This window comes from Chiloscyllium punctatum, chromosome 13, assembly GCF_047496795.1.
Source record: "Chiloscyllium punctatum isolate Juve2018m chromosome 13, sChiPun1.3, whole genome shotgun sequence".
NCBI classification, from domain to species: Eukaryota; Metazoa; Chordata; class Chondrichthyes; order Orectolobiformes; family Hemiscylliidae; genus Chiloscyllium; species Chiloscyllium punctatum.
In genome coordinates, this window is record NC_092751.1 from 77,343,258 (window position 1) to 77,361,507 (window position 18,250).

At 44.4% G+C, this 18,250-nt stretch overlaps 9 non-coding genes across 9 annotated transcripts; all 9 read right to left on the reverse strand.

Moving 5' to 3' along the window:
• Positions 1-1,337: 1,337 nt before the first annotated feature.
• trnas-aga (transfer RNA serine (anticodon AGA)) lies at positions 1,338-1,419 on the reverse strand. Its single transcript has one exon. It is a non-coding gene; the product is annotated as a tRNA-Ser (tRNA).
• A 3,569-nt stretch (positions 1,420-4,988) lies between these two features.
• trnas-aga (transfer RNA serine (anticodon AGA)) lies at positions 4,989-5,070 on the reverse strand. Its single transcript has one exon. It is a non-coding gene; the product is annotated as a tRNA-Ser (tRNA).
• A 1,407-nt stretch (positions 5,071-6,477) lies between these two features.
• Positions 6,478-6,550, reverse strand: trnar-ucg (transfer RNA arginine (anticodon UCG)). The gene has a single exon. It is a non-coding gene; the product is annotated as a tRNA-Arg (tRNA).
• A 2,127-nt stretch (positions 6,551-8,677) lies between these two features.
• Positions 8,678-8,759, reverse strand: trnas-aga (transfer RNA serine (anticodon AGA)). The gene has a single exon. It is a non-coding gene; the product is annotated as a tRNA-Ser (tRNA).
• A 1,397-nt stretch (positions 8,760-10,156) lies between these two features.
• On the reverse strand, positions 10,157-10,229 carry trnar-ucg (transfer RNA arginine (anticodon UCG)). Its single transcript has one exon. It is a non-coding gene; the product is annotated as a tRNA-Arg (tRNA).
• A 2,128-nt stretch (positions 10,230-12,357) lies between these two features.
• On the reverse strand, positions 12,358-12,439 carry trnas-aga (transfer RNA serine (anticodon AGA)). Its single transcript has one exon. It is a non-coding gene; the product is annotated as a tRNA-Ser (tRNA).
• A 1,407-nt stretch (positions 12,440-13,846) lies between these two features.
• Positions 13,847-13,919, reverse strand: trnar-ucg (transfer RNA arginine (anticodon UCG)). Its single transcript has one exon. It is a non-coding gene; the product is annotated as a tRNA-Arg (tRNA).
• A 2,127-nt stretch (positions 13,920-16,046) lies between these two features.
• Positions 16,047-16,128, reverse strand: trnas-aga (transfer RNA serine (anticodon AGA)). The gene has a single exon. It is a non-coding gene; the product is annotated as a tRNA-Ser (tRNA).
• Positions 16,129-17,525: 1,397 nt separating this feature from the next.
• trnar-ucg (transfer RNA arginine (anticodon UCG)) lies at positions 17,526-17,598 on the reverse strand. Its single transcript has one exon. It is a non-coding gene; the product is annotated as a tRNA-Arg (tRNA).
• Positions 17,599-18,250: the final 652 nt, after the last annotated feature.

Genomic DNA, 18,250 nt, shown 5'->3' on the forward strand with positions numbered 1-18,250 from the left:
TCTCATGTCTCCTCCTGGCTCTTCCCAGCTCTCTTTTTAGGTCTTTCCTGAGATCGTTGGAAACCTCGAGCGCTCTAACTGAGTTTTCACGTTTTGTCCTAACATAAGACTTCTTGTTCTTCTTGACCAGGGATTCCACCTTCCTTAGTAAACCACGGCTCACGCGTTCTATATCTTCCTCCCTGCCTGGCAGGTACATACTTATCGAGGACACACAGGAGCTTTTCCTTGAATAAGCTTCACATTTTTAATGTGCTCACCCCCTACAGTTTCCTACCCAACTCTGCGCTTCCTAAATCTTACCTCATTGCATCGTGATTTCCCTTCCACCAGCTGAAACTCTTGCTCCGTGGAGTACACCTATCCCTTTCCATCACGAAAGTAAACCTGAGAGAATTGTGATCGCTGTCTCCACAGTGCTCACCTACTTCCAAATCTAAAACCTGGCCAGGCTCGTTACCCAGTACTAAATCGAAAGTGGCTTCTTCCCTTGAAGCCATGTCTACATACTGTGTCAGGAATCCCTCCCGCACACACTGGACAAAAACTGACCCATCTATCGTACTCGTACTGTCGTGATCTCAGTCAATATTTGGATATTGTCTTGAGTGTTCCAGAGTTTTTCATTGTCCCACCGTCCAGATGAAGTTTGTATTGCTCACGTACGGGAGCGATAATTCTTTCAATGTCTCAGATCAATTCCTGTGCCGAGAACATCAGAGTCAATGTCCCTTCCTCTACTCGGACTGACAATTTACACTTCTTCAATCTCCTGTGATTCCATTTCCCAAAGAGTTTCTCAAGATTTCCAAAGCTGGAGCCTAAATTATATGGTTTGCTTCCTAAACATTTTTCCAACTGCCAACTGACAATATGTTCACAGTATCTCTTCACAATCCTCTGGCTTTTCCATGTCCAGGGATGAGAAGTCCCATTTGGTGGAGAGAGTTCCTAGGCTGGTGAGTTTCACTTTGGAACAAAGATGGTTAAGTGGCAATTTCCTGCGGTTGTTTGTAATGATGGGAGACGGAGCGGTGGGGAATGAGCACTCTGACGAGCAAGAGGAAGTGTTGCCAATGACCAGAGTCAGAGAACAGAGGACAAGGGATTAAAGGAATCTAATGAAAAGCAGCACTTCTGCACAGGGCGTTCAATAACAACTGCAGAAACCCGATGTGTCGAGCAGTGTATCTGGAAAGAGAAACAGAGATAATGTTTTAAATGTGGAGCATTTCTGATGAAGAACTCGAGTTTCTCAAGTCTAATCAAATTACAGGCCTGGTTTGCAAAACGGGCTTTCTGAACTTTGAATTGTTCCAGCAGCAAAGCACGGAAAACGTAGTCAGCAGGATTCGAATCTACGTGGGGAGACCCCAATGGATTTCTAATCCATCGCCTTAACCACTCGGCCATGACTACAGACGGCACTGCGTCCTGAGCACTGACCAAATCAGCCGTGATCTCATTGAAAGCTGCCGCTGACTTGAGTGAAATGTTTCCATCTCCATTCATACCTTTGCTGTCATTTGTAAGGTGCGAGACACCAATGTCAAAGAAGAAAAGCACAAAGTTAGGAAAAGATATTTGCAGCAAAATTGAGTCAAAATTATTTATTGAAAGGAAAATCACACTTGGCAATTTGCTCGATCTCTTTGCGAACATGACCAGCAGAGGTAATCAAGGGAGCTATTGATCTGAGTATTCTTGAACATGAAACAAACAAAGGTTAGTGACATATTCATTTCTTTATTTAGCGAACGAAATGGTCTTTCCTGATGGTTACAATGAAAGAAATGGTTCCCAATAAAAGACAGAGATTATGTCGCTTGTAGATATACTTCAATGTGATACGATTCACTTTCAGCCCCTAATTACCCCAGAGATGGAGGGGGTGAGTTACTTTTCTTCACTCTTGAATTCCACAGCATGGAGGTACAGATATGATACCGCCAGAGATGGAGTTCTTGAATTGGCAACCAGCGACACTGAAGGAACTCGGCAGGAGTGAGGACTGCAGATGCTGGAAACCTGATTTTAGATCAGAAAATGCTGGAAAAGCACAGCAGCATCCGAGGAGCAGGAAAGTCGATGTTTCTGTTGCCAGTCTTTCCGCGTTCCGCAAACAATTTTCGTTTTAGGCTCAGATTTCCAGCAACTGCAGCTATTTGTATTATGTTAACATTCATAATGTTTTGGACAAAACCAATGACCTGCTAGCATCGGAAAATCGGCAGAAGTACTGGTACACCGATATGTTAGCTGAACAATACAACCATTCCATGAGCGGGAATACGATCCGGGCCACGGTGCTGAGAGTACCGAATCTTCACAAGTAAATAACAAGACAAGGCGATAGATACTATCGTATTTAGTGTAAATAAAACACCCTTTATGAACATTTTAGTTGCAGATTATTTTCAACTTGTCTTCGTAGATTTACAAAGTGGGAAAAGGCCATTCCGCCTGATCAGAGAGCCATCTATTCCAGTCGCAGTTTCCAACTTTGGCCCAAAGTGTCGTGTGTTGTAATGTTCCCAGGGCAAATGTCAATGACTTTATCCTGTGTTCTTAAATGGCACAGATGTATGACACTTCCACAACGACTTGTCACTCTTTTGAGGAACTCATGCTCATTTTCACCCACAAAGGCACCCCCAAACCGACAGAGGTCTCCGTTGTGGTGAGCTGGAATTTGAAATGGACAATAAGACAAATGCAAGTTTTAAATGCGGAAGCACAGAAGCGACATCCCGGCAGGGGAGCGTCAACGAGGGGCACGGTTAAAGTGAGACATTCCCCACCAGCCAGGTAGGACTCGAACCTACAATTTTCTGATCCGAAGTCAGACGCGTTATGCATTACGCTACTGGCCCAATAGACACGCACAGCCTCGGCAGAATGTCGATATGTAATGCCATGGACTTTCACGGAATCAGAATTAAAAAGGTGAACAAGCAGCGAAGATAATCACCAACACTGCTTCACTTCGAAGTTTCCAATTTGTGAAGCAGTGCCTTTCACTGGCAAAGGAGAAACATTTGTCCAGAGCTGCCTGCTTCAGGGTCGCCTCCTTCTCTGCTGGAAGTGCCCATCGTTTTATTCACATTCACGACGCGATTTCATGATCTACTCCAGTGAAAACGTGTCATGGTGTCGTCTAAGCAAGACCCTGCCGAAACTCAGCGAGAGACATCTGCTCATTTCGAGCTCAGGATGTGGAATTAGACGAGCTGCGTGACACCTTTTATTGGCGCCGCCACTTCACTGCAAATTAGCGGCTCAAAACGAGCCGTTGTTAGCATCAGCTTCCTGCAGTGCATTTGCTAAACAACATCAGATAGATCCCATCCGGCCCAGCTGACTTATCTATTTTCACACTCTGCAGTATTTCTAATATCTCTTCCTTGTGAACCTCAATCTCTTCTAGTCTAGACCCAAGTATCGCTGTATCTTCCTCGCCAACATTTTCATTATCTATAGCGAACTCTGTCGAAAAATATTTATTTAGTGCTTCCTCTATCTCCACTGACTCCACACACGACTTCCCACTATTATCCTTGATTGTCCCAAATTTAACTCTCGTCATTCTTTTATTCCTGACATACCTATGGAAAGCCTTAGCGTTAACCCGGATCCTATCTGCCAACAACTTCTCATGTCTCCTCCTGGCTCTTCCCAGCTCTCTTTTTAGGTCTTTCCTGAGATCGTTGGAAACCTCGAGCGCTCTAACTGAGTTTTCACGTTTTGTCCTAACATAAGACTTCTTGTTCTTCTTGACCAGGGATTCCACCTTCCTTAGTAAACCACGGCTCACGCGTTCTATATCTTCCTCCCTGCCTGACAGGTACATACTTATCGAGGACACACAGGAGCTTTTCCTTGAATAAGCTTCACATTTTTAATGTGCTCACCCCCTACAGTTTCCTACCCAACTCTGCGCTTCCTAAATCTTACCTCATTGCATCGTGATTTCCCTTCCACCAGCTGAAACTCTTGCTCCGTGGAGTACACCTATCCCTTTCCATCACGAAAGTAAACCTGAGAGAATTGTGATCGCTGTCTCCACAGTGCTCACCTACATCCAAATCTAAAACCTGGCCAGGCTCGTTACCCAGTACTAAATCGAAAGTGGCTTCTTCCCTTGAAGCCATGTCCACATACTGTGTCAGGAAGCCCTCCCGCACACACTGGACAAAAACTGACCCATCTATCGTACTCGTACTGTCGTGATCTCAGTCAATATTTGGATATTGTCTTGAGTGTTCCAGAGTTTTTCATTGTCCCACCGTCCAGATGAAGTTTGTATTGCTCACGTACGGGAGCGAGAATTCTTTCAATGTCTCAGATCAATTCCTGTGCCGAGAACATCAGAGTCAATGTCCCTTCCTCTACTCGGACTGACAATTTACACTTCTTCAATCTCCTGTGATTCCATTTCCCAAAGAGTTTCTCAAGATTTCCAAAGCTGGAGCCTAAATTATATGGTTTGCTTCCTAAACATTTTTCCAACTGCCAACTGACAATATGTTCAGAGTATCTCTTCACAATCCTCTGGCTTTTCCATGTCCAGGGATGAGAAGTCCCATTTGGTGGAGAGAGTTCCTAGGCTGGTGAGTTTCACTTTGGAACAAAGATGGTTAAGTGGCAATTTCCTGCGGTTGTTTGTAATGATGGGAGACGGAGCGGTGGGGAATGAGCACTCTGACGAGCAAGAGGAAGTGTTGCCAATGACCAGAGTCAGAGAACAGAGGACAAGGGATTAAAGGAATCTAATGAAAAGCAGCACTTCTGCTCAGGGCGTTCAATAACAACTGCAGAAACCCGATGTGTCGAGCAGTGTATCTGGAAAGAGAAACAGAGATAATGTTTTAAATGTGGAGCATTTCTGATGAAGAACTCGAGTTTCTCAAGTCTAATCAAATTACAGGCCTGGTTTGCAAAACAGGCTTTCGGAACTTTGAATTGTTCCAGCAGCAAAGCACGGATAACGTAGCCAGCAGGATTCGAACCTACGTGGGGAATCCCCAATGGATTTCTAATCCATCGCCTTAACCACTCGGCCATGACTACAGACGGCACCGCGCCCTGAGCACTGACCAAATCAGTCGTGATCTCATTGAAAGCTGCCACTGACTTGAGTGAAATGTTTCCATCTCCATTCATACCTTTGCTGTCATTTGTAAGGTGCGAGACACCAATGTCAAAGAAGAAAAGCACAAAGTTAGGAAAAGATATTTGCAGCAAAATTGAGTCAAAATTATTTATTGAAAGGAAAATCACACTTGGCAATTTGCTCGATCTCTTTGCGAACATGACCAGCAGAGGTAATCAAGGGAGCTATTGATCTGAGTATTCTTGGACATGAAACAAACAAAGGTTAGTGACATATTCATTTCTTTATTTAGCGAACGAAATGGTCTTTCCTGATGGTTACAATGAAAGAGATGGTTCCCAATAAAAGACAGAGATCAAGTCGCTTGTAGATATACTTCAATGTGATACGATTCACTTTCAGCCCCTAATTAGCCCAGAGATGGAGGGGGTGAGTTACTTTTCTTCACTCTTCAATTCCACAGCATGGAGGTACAGATATGAAACCGCCAGAGATGGAGTTCTTGAATTGGGAACCAGCGACACTGAAGGAACTCGGCAGGAGTGAGGACTGCAGATGCTGGAAACCTGATTTTAGATCAGAAAATGCTGGAAAAGCACAGCAGCATCCGAGGAGCAGGAAAGTCGATGTTTCTGTTGCCAGTCTTTCTGCGTTCCGCAAACAATTTTCGTTTTAGGCTCAGATTTCCAGCAACTGCAGCTATTTGTATTATGTTAACATTCATAATGTTTTGGACAAAACCAATGAGCTGCTAGCATCGGAAAATCGGCAGAAGTACTGGTACACCGATATGTTAGCTGAACAATACAACCATTCCATGAGCGGGAATACGATCCGGGCCACGGTGCTGAGAGTACCGAATCTTCACAAGTAAATAACAAGACAAGGCGATAGATACTATCGTATTTAGTGTAAATAAAACACCCTTTATGAACATTTTCGTTGCAGATTATTTTCAACTTGTCTTCGTAGATTTACAAAGTGGGAAAAGGCCATTCCGCCTGATCAGAGAGCCATCTATTCCAGTCGCAGTTTCCAACTTTGGCCCAAAGTGTCGTGTGTTCTAATGTTCCCAGGGCAAATGTCAATGACTTTATCCTGTGTTCTTAAATGGCACAGATGTATGACACTTCCACAACGACTTGTCACTCTTTTGAGGAACTCATGCTCATTTTCACCCACAAAGGGAGACACACAGAAAGGCACCCCCAAACCGACAGAGGTCTCCGTTGTGGTGAGCTGGAATTTGAAATGGACAATAAGACAAATGCAAGTTTTAAATGCGGAAGCACAGAAGCGACATCCCAACAGGGCTTTGCAGGGGAGCGCCAACGAGGGGCACGGTTAAAGTGAGACATTCCCCACGAGCCAGGTAGGACTCGAACCTACAATCTTCTGATTCGAAGTCAGACGCGTTATCCATTACGCTACTGGCCCAATAGACACGTGCAGGTACGGCAGAATGTCGTTATGTAATGCCATGGACTTTCACGGAATCAGAATTAAAAAGGTGAACAAGCAGCGAAGATAATCACCAACACTGCTTCACTTCGAAGTTTCCAATTTGTGAAGCAGTGCCTTTCACTGGCAAAGGAGAAACATTTGTCCAGAGCTGCCTGCTTCAGGGTCGCCTCCTTCTCTGCTGGAAGTGCCCATCGTTTTATTCACATTCACGACGCGATTTCATGATCTACTCCAGTGAAAACGTGTCATGGTGTCGTCTAAGCAAGACCCTGCCGAAACTCAGCGAGAGACATCTGCTCATTTCGAGCTCAGGATGTGGAATTAGACGAGCTGCGTGACACCTTTTATTGGCGCCGCCACTTCACTGCAAATTAGCGGCTCAAAACGAGCCGTTGTTCGCATCAGCTTGATTTGTACCTTCCTGCAGTGCATTTGCTAAACAACATCAGATAGATCCCATCCGGCCCAGCTGACTTATCTATTTTCACACTCTGCAGTATTTCTAATATCTCTTCCTTGTGAACCTCAATCTCTTCTAGTCTAGACGCAAGTATCTCTGTATCTTCCTCGCCAACATTTTCATTATCTATAGCGAACTCTGTCGAAAAATATTTATTTAGTGCTTCCTCTATCTCCACTGACTCCACACACGACTTCCCACTATTATCCTTGATTGTCCCAAATTTAACTCTCGTCATTCTTTTATTCCTGACATACCTATGGAAAGCCTTAGCGTTAACCCTGATCCTATCTGCCAACAACTTCTCATGTCTCCTCCTGGCTCTTCCCAGCTCTCTTTTTAGGTCTTTCCTGAGATCGTTGGAAACCTCGAGCGCTCTAACTGAGTTTTCACGTTTTGTCCTAACATAAGACTTCTTGTTCTTCTTGACCAGGGATTCCACCTTCCTTAGTAAACCACGGCTCACGCGTTCTATATCTTCCTCCCTGCCTGACAGGTACATACTTATCGAGGACACACAGGAGCTTTTCCTTGACTAAGCTTCACATTTTTAATGTGCTCACCCCCTACAGTTTCCTACCCAACTCTGCGCTTCCTAAATCTTACCTCATTGCATCGTGATTTCCCTTCCACCAGCTGAAACTCTTGCTCCGTGGAGTACACCTATCCCTTTCCATCATGAAAGTAAACCTGAGAGAATTGTGATCGCTGTCTCCACAGTGCTCACCTACTTCCAAATCTAAAACCTGGCCAGGCTCGTTACCCAGTACTAAATCGAAAGTGGCTTCTTCCCTTGAAGCCATGTCTACATACTGTGTCAGGAATCCCTCCCGCACACACTGGACAAAAACTGACCCATCTATCGTACTCGTACTGTCGTGATCTCAGTCAATATTTGAATATTGTCTTGAGTGTTCCAGAGTTTTTCATTGTCCCACCGTCCAGATGAAGTTTGTATTGCTCACGTACGGGAGCGATAATTCTTTCAATGTCTCAGATCAATTCCTGTGCCGAGAACATCAGAGTCAATGTCCCTTCCTCTACTCGGACTGACAATTTACACTTCTTCAATCTCCTGTGATTCCATTTCCCAAAGAGTTTCTCAAGATTTCCAAAGCTGGAGCCTAAATTATATGGTTTGCTTCCTAAACATTTTTCCAACTGCCAACTGACAATATGTTCACAGTATCTCTTCACAATCCTCTGGCTTTTCCATGTCCAGGGATGAGAAGTCCCATTTGGTGGAGAGAGTTCCTAGGCTGGTGAGTTTCACTTTGGAACAAAGATGGTTAAGTGGCAATTTCCTGCGGTTGTTTGTAATGATGGGAGACGGAGCGGTGGGGAATGAGCACTCTGACGAGCAAGAGGAAGTGTTGCCAATGACCAGAGTCAGAGAACAGAGGACAAGGGATTAAAGGAATCTAATGAAAAGCAGCACTTCTGCTCAGGGCGTTCAATAACAACTGCAGAAATCCGATGTGTCGAGCAGTGTATCTGGAAAGAGAAACAGAGATAATGTTTTAAATGTGGAGCATTTCTGATGAAGAACTCGAGTTTCTCAAGTCTCATCAAATTACAGGCCTGGTTTGCAAAACAGGCTTTCGGAACTTTGAATTGTTCCAGCAGCAAAGCACGGATAACGTAGTCAGCAGGATTCGAACCTACGTGGGGAAACCCCAATGGATTTCTAATCCATCGCCTTAACCACTCGGCCATGACTACAGACGGCACCGCACCCTGAGCACTGACCAAATCAGTCGTGATCTCATTGAAAGCTGCCGCTGACTTGAGTGAAATGTTTCCATCTCCATTCATACCTTTGCTGTCATTTGTAAGGTGCGAGACACCAATGTCAAAGAAGAAAAGCACAAAGTTAGGAAAAGATATTTGCAGCAAAATTGAGTCAAAATTATTTATTGAAAGGAAAATCACACTTGGCAATTTGCTCGATCTCTTTGCGAACATGACCAGCAGAGGTAATCAAGGGAGCTATTGATCTGAGTATTCTTGGACATGAAACAAACAAAGGTTAGTGACATATTCATTTCTTTATTTAGCGAACGAAATGGTCTTTCCTGATGGTTACAATGAAAGAGATGGTTCCCAATAAAAGACAGAGATCAAGTCGCTTGTAGATATACTTCAATGTGATACGATTCACTTTCAGCCCCTAATTAGCCCAGAGATGGAGGGGGTGAGTTACTTTTCTTCACTCTTCAATTCCACAGCATGGAGGTACAGATATGAAACCGCCAGAGATGGAGTTCTTGAATTGGGAACCAGCGACACTGAAGGAACTCGGCAGGAGTGAGGACTGCAGATGCTGGAAACCTGATTTTAGATCAGAAAATGCTGGAAAAGCACAGCAGCATCCGAGGAGCAGGAAAGTCGATGTTTCTGTTGCCAGTCTTTCTGCGTTCCGCAAACAATTTTCGTTTTAGGCTCAGATTTCCAGCAACTGCAGCTATTTGTATTATGTTAACATTCATAATGTTTTGGACAAAACCAATGAGCTGCTAGCATCGGAAAATCGGCAGAAGTACTGGTACACCGATATGTTAGCTGAACAATACACCCATTCCATGAGCGGGAATACGATCCGGGCCACGGTGCTGAGAGTACCGAATCTTCACAAGTAAATAACAAGACAAGGCGATAGATACTATCGTATTTAGTGTAAATAAAACACCCTTTATGAACATTTTCGTTGCAGATTATTTTCAACTTGTCTTCGTAGATTTACAAAGTGGGAAAAGGCCATTCCGCCTGATCAGAGAGCCATCTATTCCAGTCGCAGTTTCCAACTTTGGCCCAAAGTGTCGTGTGTTCTAATGTTCCCAGGGCAAATGTCAATGACTTTATCCTGTGTTCTTAAATGGTACAGATGTATGACACTTCCACAACGACTTGTCACTCTTTTGAGGAACTCATGCTCATTTTCACCCACAAAGGGAGACACACAGAAAGGCACCCCCAAACCGACAGAGGTCTCCGTTGTGGTGAGCTGGAATTTGAAATGGACAATAAGACAAATGCAAGTTTTAAATGCGGAAGCACAGAAGCGACGTCCCGGCAGGGGAGCGTCAACGAGGGGCACGGTTAAAGTGAGACATTCCCCACGAGCCAGGTAGGACTCGAACCTACAATCTTCTGATCCGAAGTCAGACGCGTCATCCATTACGCTACTGGCCCAATAGACACGCACGGCAGCGGCAGAATGTCGATATGTAATGCCATGGACTTTCACGGAATCAGAATTAAAAAGGTGAACAAGCAGCGAAGATAATCACCAACACTGCTTCACTTCGAAGTTTCCAATTTGTGAAGCAGTGCCTTTCACTGGCAAAGGAGAAACATTTGTCCAGAGCTGCCTGCTTCAGGGTCGCCTCCTTCTCTGCTGGAAGTGCCCATCGTTTTATTCACATTCACGACGCGATTTCATGATCTACTCCAGTGAAAACGTGTCATGGTGTCGTCTAAGCAAGACCCTGCCGAAACTCAGCGAGAGACATCTGCTCATTTCGAGCTCAGGATGTGGAATTAGACGAGCTGCGTGACACCTTTTATTGGCGCCGCCACTTCACTGCAAATTAGCGGCTCAAAACGAGCCGTTGTTAGCATCAGCTTGATTTGTACCTTCCTGCAGTGCATTTGCTAAACAACATCAGATAGATCCCATCCGGCCCAGCTGACTTATCTATTTTCACACTCTGCAGTATTTCTAATATCTCTTCCTTGTGAACCTCAATCTCTTCTAGTCTAGACGCAAGTATCTCTGTATCTTCCTCGCCAACATTTTCATTATCTATAGCGAACTCTGTCGAAAAATATTTATTTAGTGCTTCCTCTATCTCCACTGACTCCACACACGACTTCCCACTATTATCCTTGATTGTCCCAAATTTAACTCTCGTCATTCTTTTATTCCTGACATACCTATGGAAAGCCTTAGCGTTAACCCTGATCCTATCTGCCAACAGCTTCTCATGTCTCCTCCTGGCTCTTCCCAGCTCTCTTTTTAGGTCTTTCCTGAGATCGTTGGAAACCTCGAGCGCTCTAACTGAGTTTTCACGTTTTGTCCTAACATAAGACTTCTTGTTCTTCTTGACCAGGGATTCCACCTTCCTTAGTAAACCACGGCTCACGCGTTCTATATCTTCCTCCCTGCCTGACAGGTACATACTTATCGAGGACACACAGGAGCTTTTCCTTGACTAAGCTTCACATTTTTAATGTGCTCACCCCCTACAGTTTCCTACCCAACTCTGCGCTTCCTAAATCTTACCTCATTGCATCGTGATTTCCCTTCCACCAGCTGAAACTCTTGCTCCGTGGAGTACACCTATCCCTTTCCATCACGAAAGTAAACCTGAGAGAATTGTGATCGCTGTCTCCACAGTGCTCACCTACTTCCAAATCTAAAACCTGGCCAGGCTCGTTACCCAGTACTAAATCGAAAGTGGCTTCTTCCCTTGAAGGCATGTCTACATACTGTGTCAGGAATCCCTCCCGCACACACTGGACAAAAACTGACCCATCTATCGTACTCGTACTGTCGTGATCTCAGTCAATATTTGGATATTGTCTTGAGTGTTCCAGAGTTTTTCATTGTCCCACCGTCCAGATGAAGTTTGTATTGCTCACGTACGGGAGCGAGAATTCTTTCAATGTCTCAGATCAATTCCTGTGCCGAGAACATCAGAGTCAATGTCCCTTCCTCTACTCGGACTGACAATTTACACTTCTTCAATCTCCTGTGATTCCATTTCCCAAAGAGTTTCTCAAGATTTCCAAAGCTGGAGCCTAAATTATATGGTTTGCTTCCTTAACATTTTTCCAACTGCCAACTGACAATATGTTCACAGTATCTCTTCACAATCCTCTGGCTTTTCCATGTCCAGGGATGAGAAGTCCCATTTTTGTGGAGAGAGTTCCTAGGCTGGTGAGTTTCACTTTGGAACAAAGATGGTTAAGTGGCAATTTCCTGCGGTTGTTTGTAATGATGGGAGACGGAGCGGTGGGGAATGAGCACTCTGACGAGCAAGAGGAAGTGTTGCCAATGACCAGAGTCAGAGAACAGAGGACAAGGGATTAAAGGAATCTAATGAAAAGCAGCACTTCTGCTCAGGGCGTTCAATAACAACTGCAGAAACCCGATGTGTCGAGCAGTGTATCTGGAAAGAGAAACAGAGATAATGTTTTAAATGTGGAGCATTTCTGATGAAGAACTCGAGTTTCTCAAGTCTAATCAAATTACAGGCCTGGTTTGCAAAACGGGCTTTCTGAACTTTGAATTGTTCCAGCAGCAAAGCACGGAAAACGTATTCAGCAGGATTCGAACCTACGTGGGGAGACCCCAATGGATTTCTAATCCATCGCCTTAACCACTCGGCCATGACTACAGACGGCACTGCGTCCTGAGCACTGACCAAATCAGCCGTGATCTCATTGAAAGCTGCCGCTGACTTGAGTGAAATGTTTCCATCTCCATTCATACCTTTGCTGTCATTTGTAAGGTGCGAGACACCAATGTCAAAGAAGAAAAGCACAAAGTTAGGAAAAGATATTTGCAGCAAAATTGAGTCAAAATTATTTATTGAAAGGAAAATCACACTTGGCAATTTGCTCGATCTCTTTGCGAACATGACCAGCAGAGGTAATCAAGGGAGCTATTGATCTGAGTATTCTTGAACATGAAACAAACAAAGGTTAGTGACATATTCATTTCTTTATTTAGCGAACGAAATGGTCTTTCCTGATGGTTACAATGAAAGAGATGGTTCCCAATAAAAGACAGAGATCAAGTCGCTTGTAGATATACTTCAATGTGATACGATTCACTTTCAGCCCCTAATTACCCCAGAGATGGAGGGGGTGAGTTACTTTTCTTCACTCTTCAATTCCACAGCATGGAGGTACAGATATGAAACCGCCAGAGATGGAGTTCTTGAATTGGGAACCAGCGACACTGAAGGAACTCGGCAGGAGTGAGGACTGCAGATGCTGGAAACCTGATTTTAGATCAGAAAATGCTGGAAAAGCACAGCAGCATCCGAGGAGCAGGAAAGTCGATGTTTCTGTTGCCAGTCTTTCTGCGTTCCGCAAACAATTTTCGTTTTAGGCTCAGATTTCCAGCAACTGCAGCTATTTGTATTATGTTAACATTCATAATGTTTTGGACAAAACCAATGAGCTGCTGGCATCGGAAAATCGGCAGAAGTACTGGTACACCGATATGTTAGCTGAACAATACAACCATTCCATGAGCGGGAATACGATCCGGGCCACGGTGCTGAGAGTACCGAATCTTCACAAGTAAATAACAAGACAAGGCGATAGATACTATCGTATTTAGTGTAAATAAAACACCCTTTATGAACATTTTCGTTGCAGATTATTTTCAACTTGTCTTCGTAGATTTACAAAGTGGGAAAAGGCCATTCCGCCTGATCAGAGAGCCATCTATTCCAGTCGCAGTTTCCAACTTTGGCCCAAAGTGTCGTGTGTTCTAATGTTCCCAGGGCAAATGTCAATGACTTTATCCTGTGTTCTTAAATGGTACAGATGTATGACACTTCCACAACGACTTGTCACTCTTTTGAGGAACTCATGCTCATTTTCACCCACAAAGGGAGACACACAGAAAGGCACCCCCAAACCGACAGAGGTCTCCGTTGTGTTGAGCTGGAATTTGAAATGGACAATAAGACAAATGCAAGTTTTAAATGCGGAAGCACAGAAGCGACATCCCAACAGGGCTTTGCAGGGGAGCGCCAACGAGGGGCACGGTTAAAGTGAGACATTCCCCACGAGCCAGGTAGGACTCGAACCTACAATCTTCTGATCCGAAGTCAGACGCGTTATCCATTACGCTACTGGCCCAATAGACACGTGCAAGTACGGCAGAATGTCGATAAGTAATGCCATGGACTTTCACGGAATCAGAATTAAAAAGGTGAACAAGCAGCGAAGATAATCACCAACACTGCTTCACTTCGAAGTTTCCAATTTGTGAAGCAGTGCCTTTCACTGGCAAAGGAGAAACATTTGTCCAGAGCTGCCTGCTTCAGGGTCGCCTCCTTCTCTGCTGGAAGTGCCCATCGTTTTATTCACATTCACGACGCGATTTCATGATCTACTCCAGTGAAAACGTGTCATGGTGTCGTCTAAGCAAGACCCTGCCGAAACTCAGCGAGAGACATCTGCTCATTTCGAGCTCAGGATGTGGAATTAGACGAGCTGCGTGACACCTTTTATTGGCGCCGCCACTTCACTGCAAATTAGCGGCTCAAAACGAGCCGTTGTTAGCATCAGCTTGATTTGTACCTTCCTGCAGTGCATTTGCTAAACAACATCAGATAGATCCCATCCGGCCCAGCTGACTTATCTATTTTCACACTCTGCAGTATTTCTAATATCTCTTCCTTGTGAACCTCAATCTCTTCTAGTCTAGACGCAAGTATCTCTGTATCTTCCTCGCCAACATTTTCATTATCTATAGCGAACTCTGTCGAAAAATATTTATTTAGTGCTTCCTCTATCTCCACTGACTCCACACACGACTTCCCACTATTATCCTTGATTGTCCCAAATTTAACTCTCGTCATTCTTTTATTCCTGACATACCTATGGAAAGCCTTAGCGTTAACCCTGATCCTATCTGCCAACAGCTTCTCATGTCTCCTCCTGGCTCTTCCCAGCTCTCTTTTTAGGTCTTTCCTGAGATCGTTGGAAACCTCGAGCGCTCTAACTGAGTTTTCACGTTTTGTCCTAACATAAGACTTCTTGTTCTTCTTGACCAGGGATTCCACCTTCCTTAGTAAACCACGGCTCACGCGTTCTATATCTTCCTCCCTGCCTGACAGGTACATACTTATCGAGGACACACAGGAGCTTTTCCTTGACTAAGCTTCACATTTTTAATGTGCTCACCCCCTACAGTTTCCTACCCAACTCTGCGCTTCCTAAATCTTACCTCATTGCATCGTGATTTCCCTTCCACCAGCTGAAACTCTTGCTCCGTGGAGTACACCTATCCCTTTCCATCACGAAAGTAAACCTGAGAGAATTGTGATCGCTGTCTCCACAGTGCTCACCTACTTCCAAATCTAAAACCTGGCCAGGCTCGTTACCCAGTACTAAATCGAAAGTGGCTTCTTCCCTTGAAGGCATGTCTACATACTGTGTCAGGAATCCCTCCCGCACACACTGGACAAAAACTGACCCATCTATCGTACTCGTACTGTCGTGATCTCAGTCAATATTTGGATATTGTCTTGAGTGTTCCAGAGTTTTTCATTGTCCCACCGTCCAGATGAAGTTTGTATTGCTCACGTACGGGAGCGAGAATTCTTTCAATGTCTCAGATCAATTCCTGTGCCGAGAACATCAGAGTCAATGTCCCTTCCTCTACTCGGACTGACAACTTACACTTCTTCAATCTCCTGTGATTCCATTTCCCAAAGAGTTTCTCAAGATTTCCAAAGCTGGAGCCTAAATTATATGGTTTGCTTCCTAAACATTTTTCCAACTGCCAACTGACAATATGTTCAGAGTATCTCTTCACAATCCTCTGGCTTTTCCATGTCCAGGGATGAGAAGTCCCATTTGGTGGAGAGAGTTCCTAGGCTGGTGAGTTTCACTTTGGAACAAAGATGGTTAAGTGGCAATTTCCTGCGGTTGTTTGTAATGATGGGAGACGGAGCGGTGGGGAATGAGCACTCTGACGAGCAAGAGGAAGTGTTGCCAATGACCAGAGTCAGAGAACAGAGGACAACGGATTAAAGGAATCTAATGAAAAGCAGCACTTCTGCTCAGGGCGTTCAATAACAACTGCAGAAATCCGATGTGTCGAGCAGTGTATCTGGAAAGAGAAACAGAGATAATGTTTTAAATGTGGAGCATTTCTGATGAAGAACTCGAGTTTCTCAAGTCTCATCAAATTACAGGCCTGGTTTGCAAAACAGGCTTTCGGAACTTTGAATTCTTCCAGCAGCAAAGCACGGATAACGTAGTCAGCAGGATTCGAATCTACGTGGGGAAACCCCAATGGATTTCTAATCCATCGCCTTAACCACTCGGCCATGACTACAGACGGCACCGCACCCTGAGCACTGACCAAATCAGTCGTGATCTCATTGAAAGCTGCCGCTGACTTGAGTGAAATGTTTCCATCTCCATTCATACCTTTGCTGTCATTTGTAAGGTGCGAGACACCAATGTCAAAGAAGAAAAGCACAAAGTTAGGAAAAGATATTTGCAGCAAAATTGAGTCAAAATTATTTATTGAAAGGAAAATCACACTTGGCAATTTGCTCGATCTCTTTGCGAACATGACCAGCAGAGGTAATCAAGGGAGCTATTGATCTGAGTATTCTTGGACATGAAACAAACAAAGGTTAGTGACATATTCATTTCTTTATTTAGCGAACGAAATGGTCTTTCCTGATGGTTACAATGAAAGAGATGGTTCCCAATAAAAGACAGAGATCAAGTCGCTTGTAGATATACTTCAATGTGATACGATTCACTTTCAGCCCCTAATTACCCCAGAGATGGAGGGGGTGAGTTACTTTTCTTCACTCTTCAATTCCACAGCATGGAGGTACAGATATGAAACCGCCAGAGATGGAGTTCTTGAATTGGGAACCAGCGACACTGAAGGAACTCGGCAGGAGTGAGGACTGCAGATGCTGGAAACCTGATTTTAGATCAGAAAATGCTGGAAAAGCACAGCAGCATCCGAGGAGCAGGAAAGTCGATGTTTCTGTTGCCAGTCTTTCTGCGTTCCGCAAACAATTTTCGTTTTAGGCTCAGATTTCCAGCAACTGCAGCTATTTGTATTATGTTAACATTCATAATGTTTTGGACAAAACCAATGACCTGCTAGCATCGGAAAATCGGCAGAAGTACTGGTACACCGATATGTTAGCTGAACAATACAACCATTCCATGAGCGGGAATACGATCCGGGCCACGGTGCTGAGAGTACCGAATCTTCACAAGTAAATAACAAGACAAGGCGATAGATACTATCGTATTTAGTGTAAATAAAACACCCTTTATGAACATTTTCGTTGCAGATTATTTTCAACTTGTCTTCGTAGATTTACAAAGTGGGAAAAGGCCATTCCGCCTGATCAGAGAGCCATCTATTCCAGTCGCAGTTTCCAACTTTGGCCCAAAGTGTCGTGTGTTCTAATGTTCCCAGGGCAAATGTCAATGACTTTATCCTGTGTTCTTAAATGGCACAGATGTATGACACTTCCACAACGACTTGTCACTCTTTTGAGGAACTCATGCTCATTTTCACCCACAAAGGGAGACACACAGAAAGGCACCCCGAAACCGACAGAGGTCTCCGTTGTGGTGAGCTGGAATTTGAAATGGACAATAAGACAAATGCAAGTTTTAAATGCGGAAGCACAGAAGCCACGTCCCGGCAGGGGAGCGTCAACGAGGGGCACGGTTAAAGTGAGACATTCCCCACGAGCCAGGTAGGACTCGAACCTACAATCTTCTGATCCGAAGTCAGACGCGTTATCCATTACGCTACTGGCCCAATAGACACGTGCAGGTACGGCAGAATGTCGATATGTAATGCCATGGACTTTCACGGAATCAGAATTAAAAAGGTGAACAAGCAGCGAAGATAATCACCAACACTGCTTCACTTCGAAGTTTCCAATTTGTGAAGCAGTGCCTTTCACTGGCAAAGGAGAAACATTTGTCCAGAGCTGCCTGCTTCAGGGTCGCCTCCTTCTCTGCTGGAAGTGCCCATCGTTTTATTCACATTCACGACGCGATTTCATGATCTACTCCAGTGAAAACGTGTCATGGTGTCGTCTAAGCAAGACCCTGCCGAAACTCAGCGAGAGACATCTGCTCATTTCGAGCTCAGGATGTGGAATTAGACGAGCTGCGTGACACCTTTTATTGGCGCCGCCACTTCACTGCAAATTAGCGGCTCAAAACGAGCCGTTGTTCGCATCAGCTTGATTTGTACCTTCCTGCAGTGCATTTGCTAAACAACATCAGATAGATCCCATCCGGCCCAGCTGACTTATCTATTTTCACACTCTGCAGTATTTCTAATATCTCTTCCTTGTGAACCTCAATCTCTTCTAGTCTAGACGCAAGTATCTCTGTATCTTCCTCGCCAACATTTTCATTATCTATAGCGAACTCTGTCGAAAAATATTTATTTAGTGCTT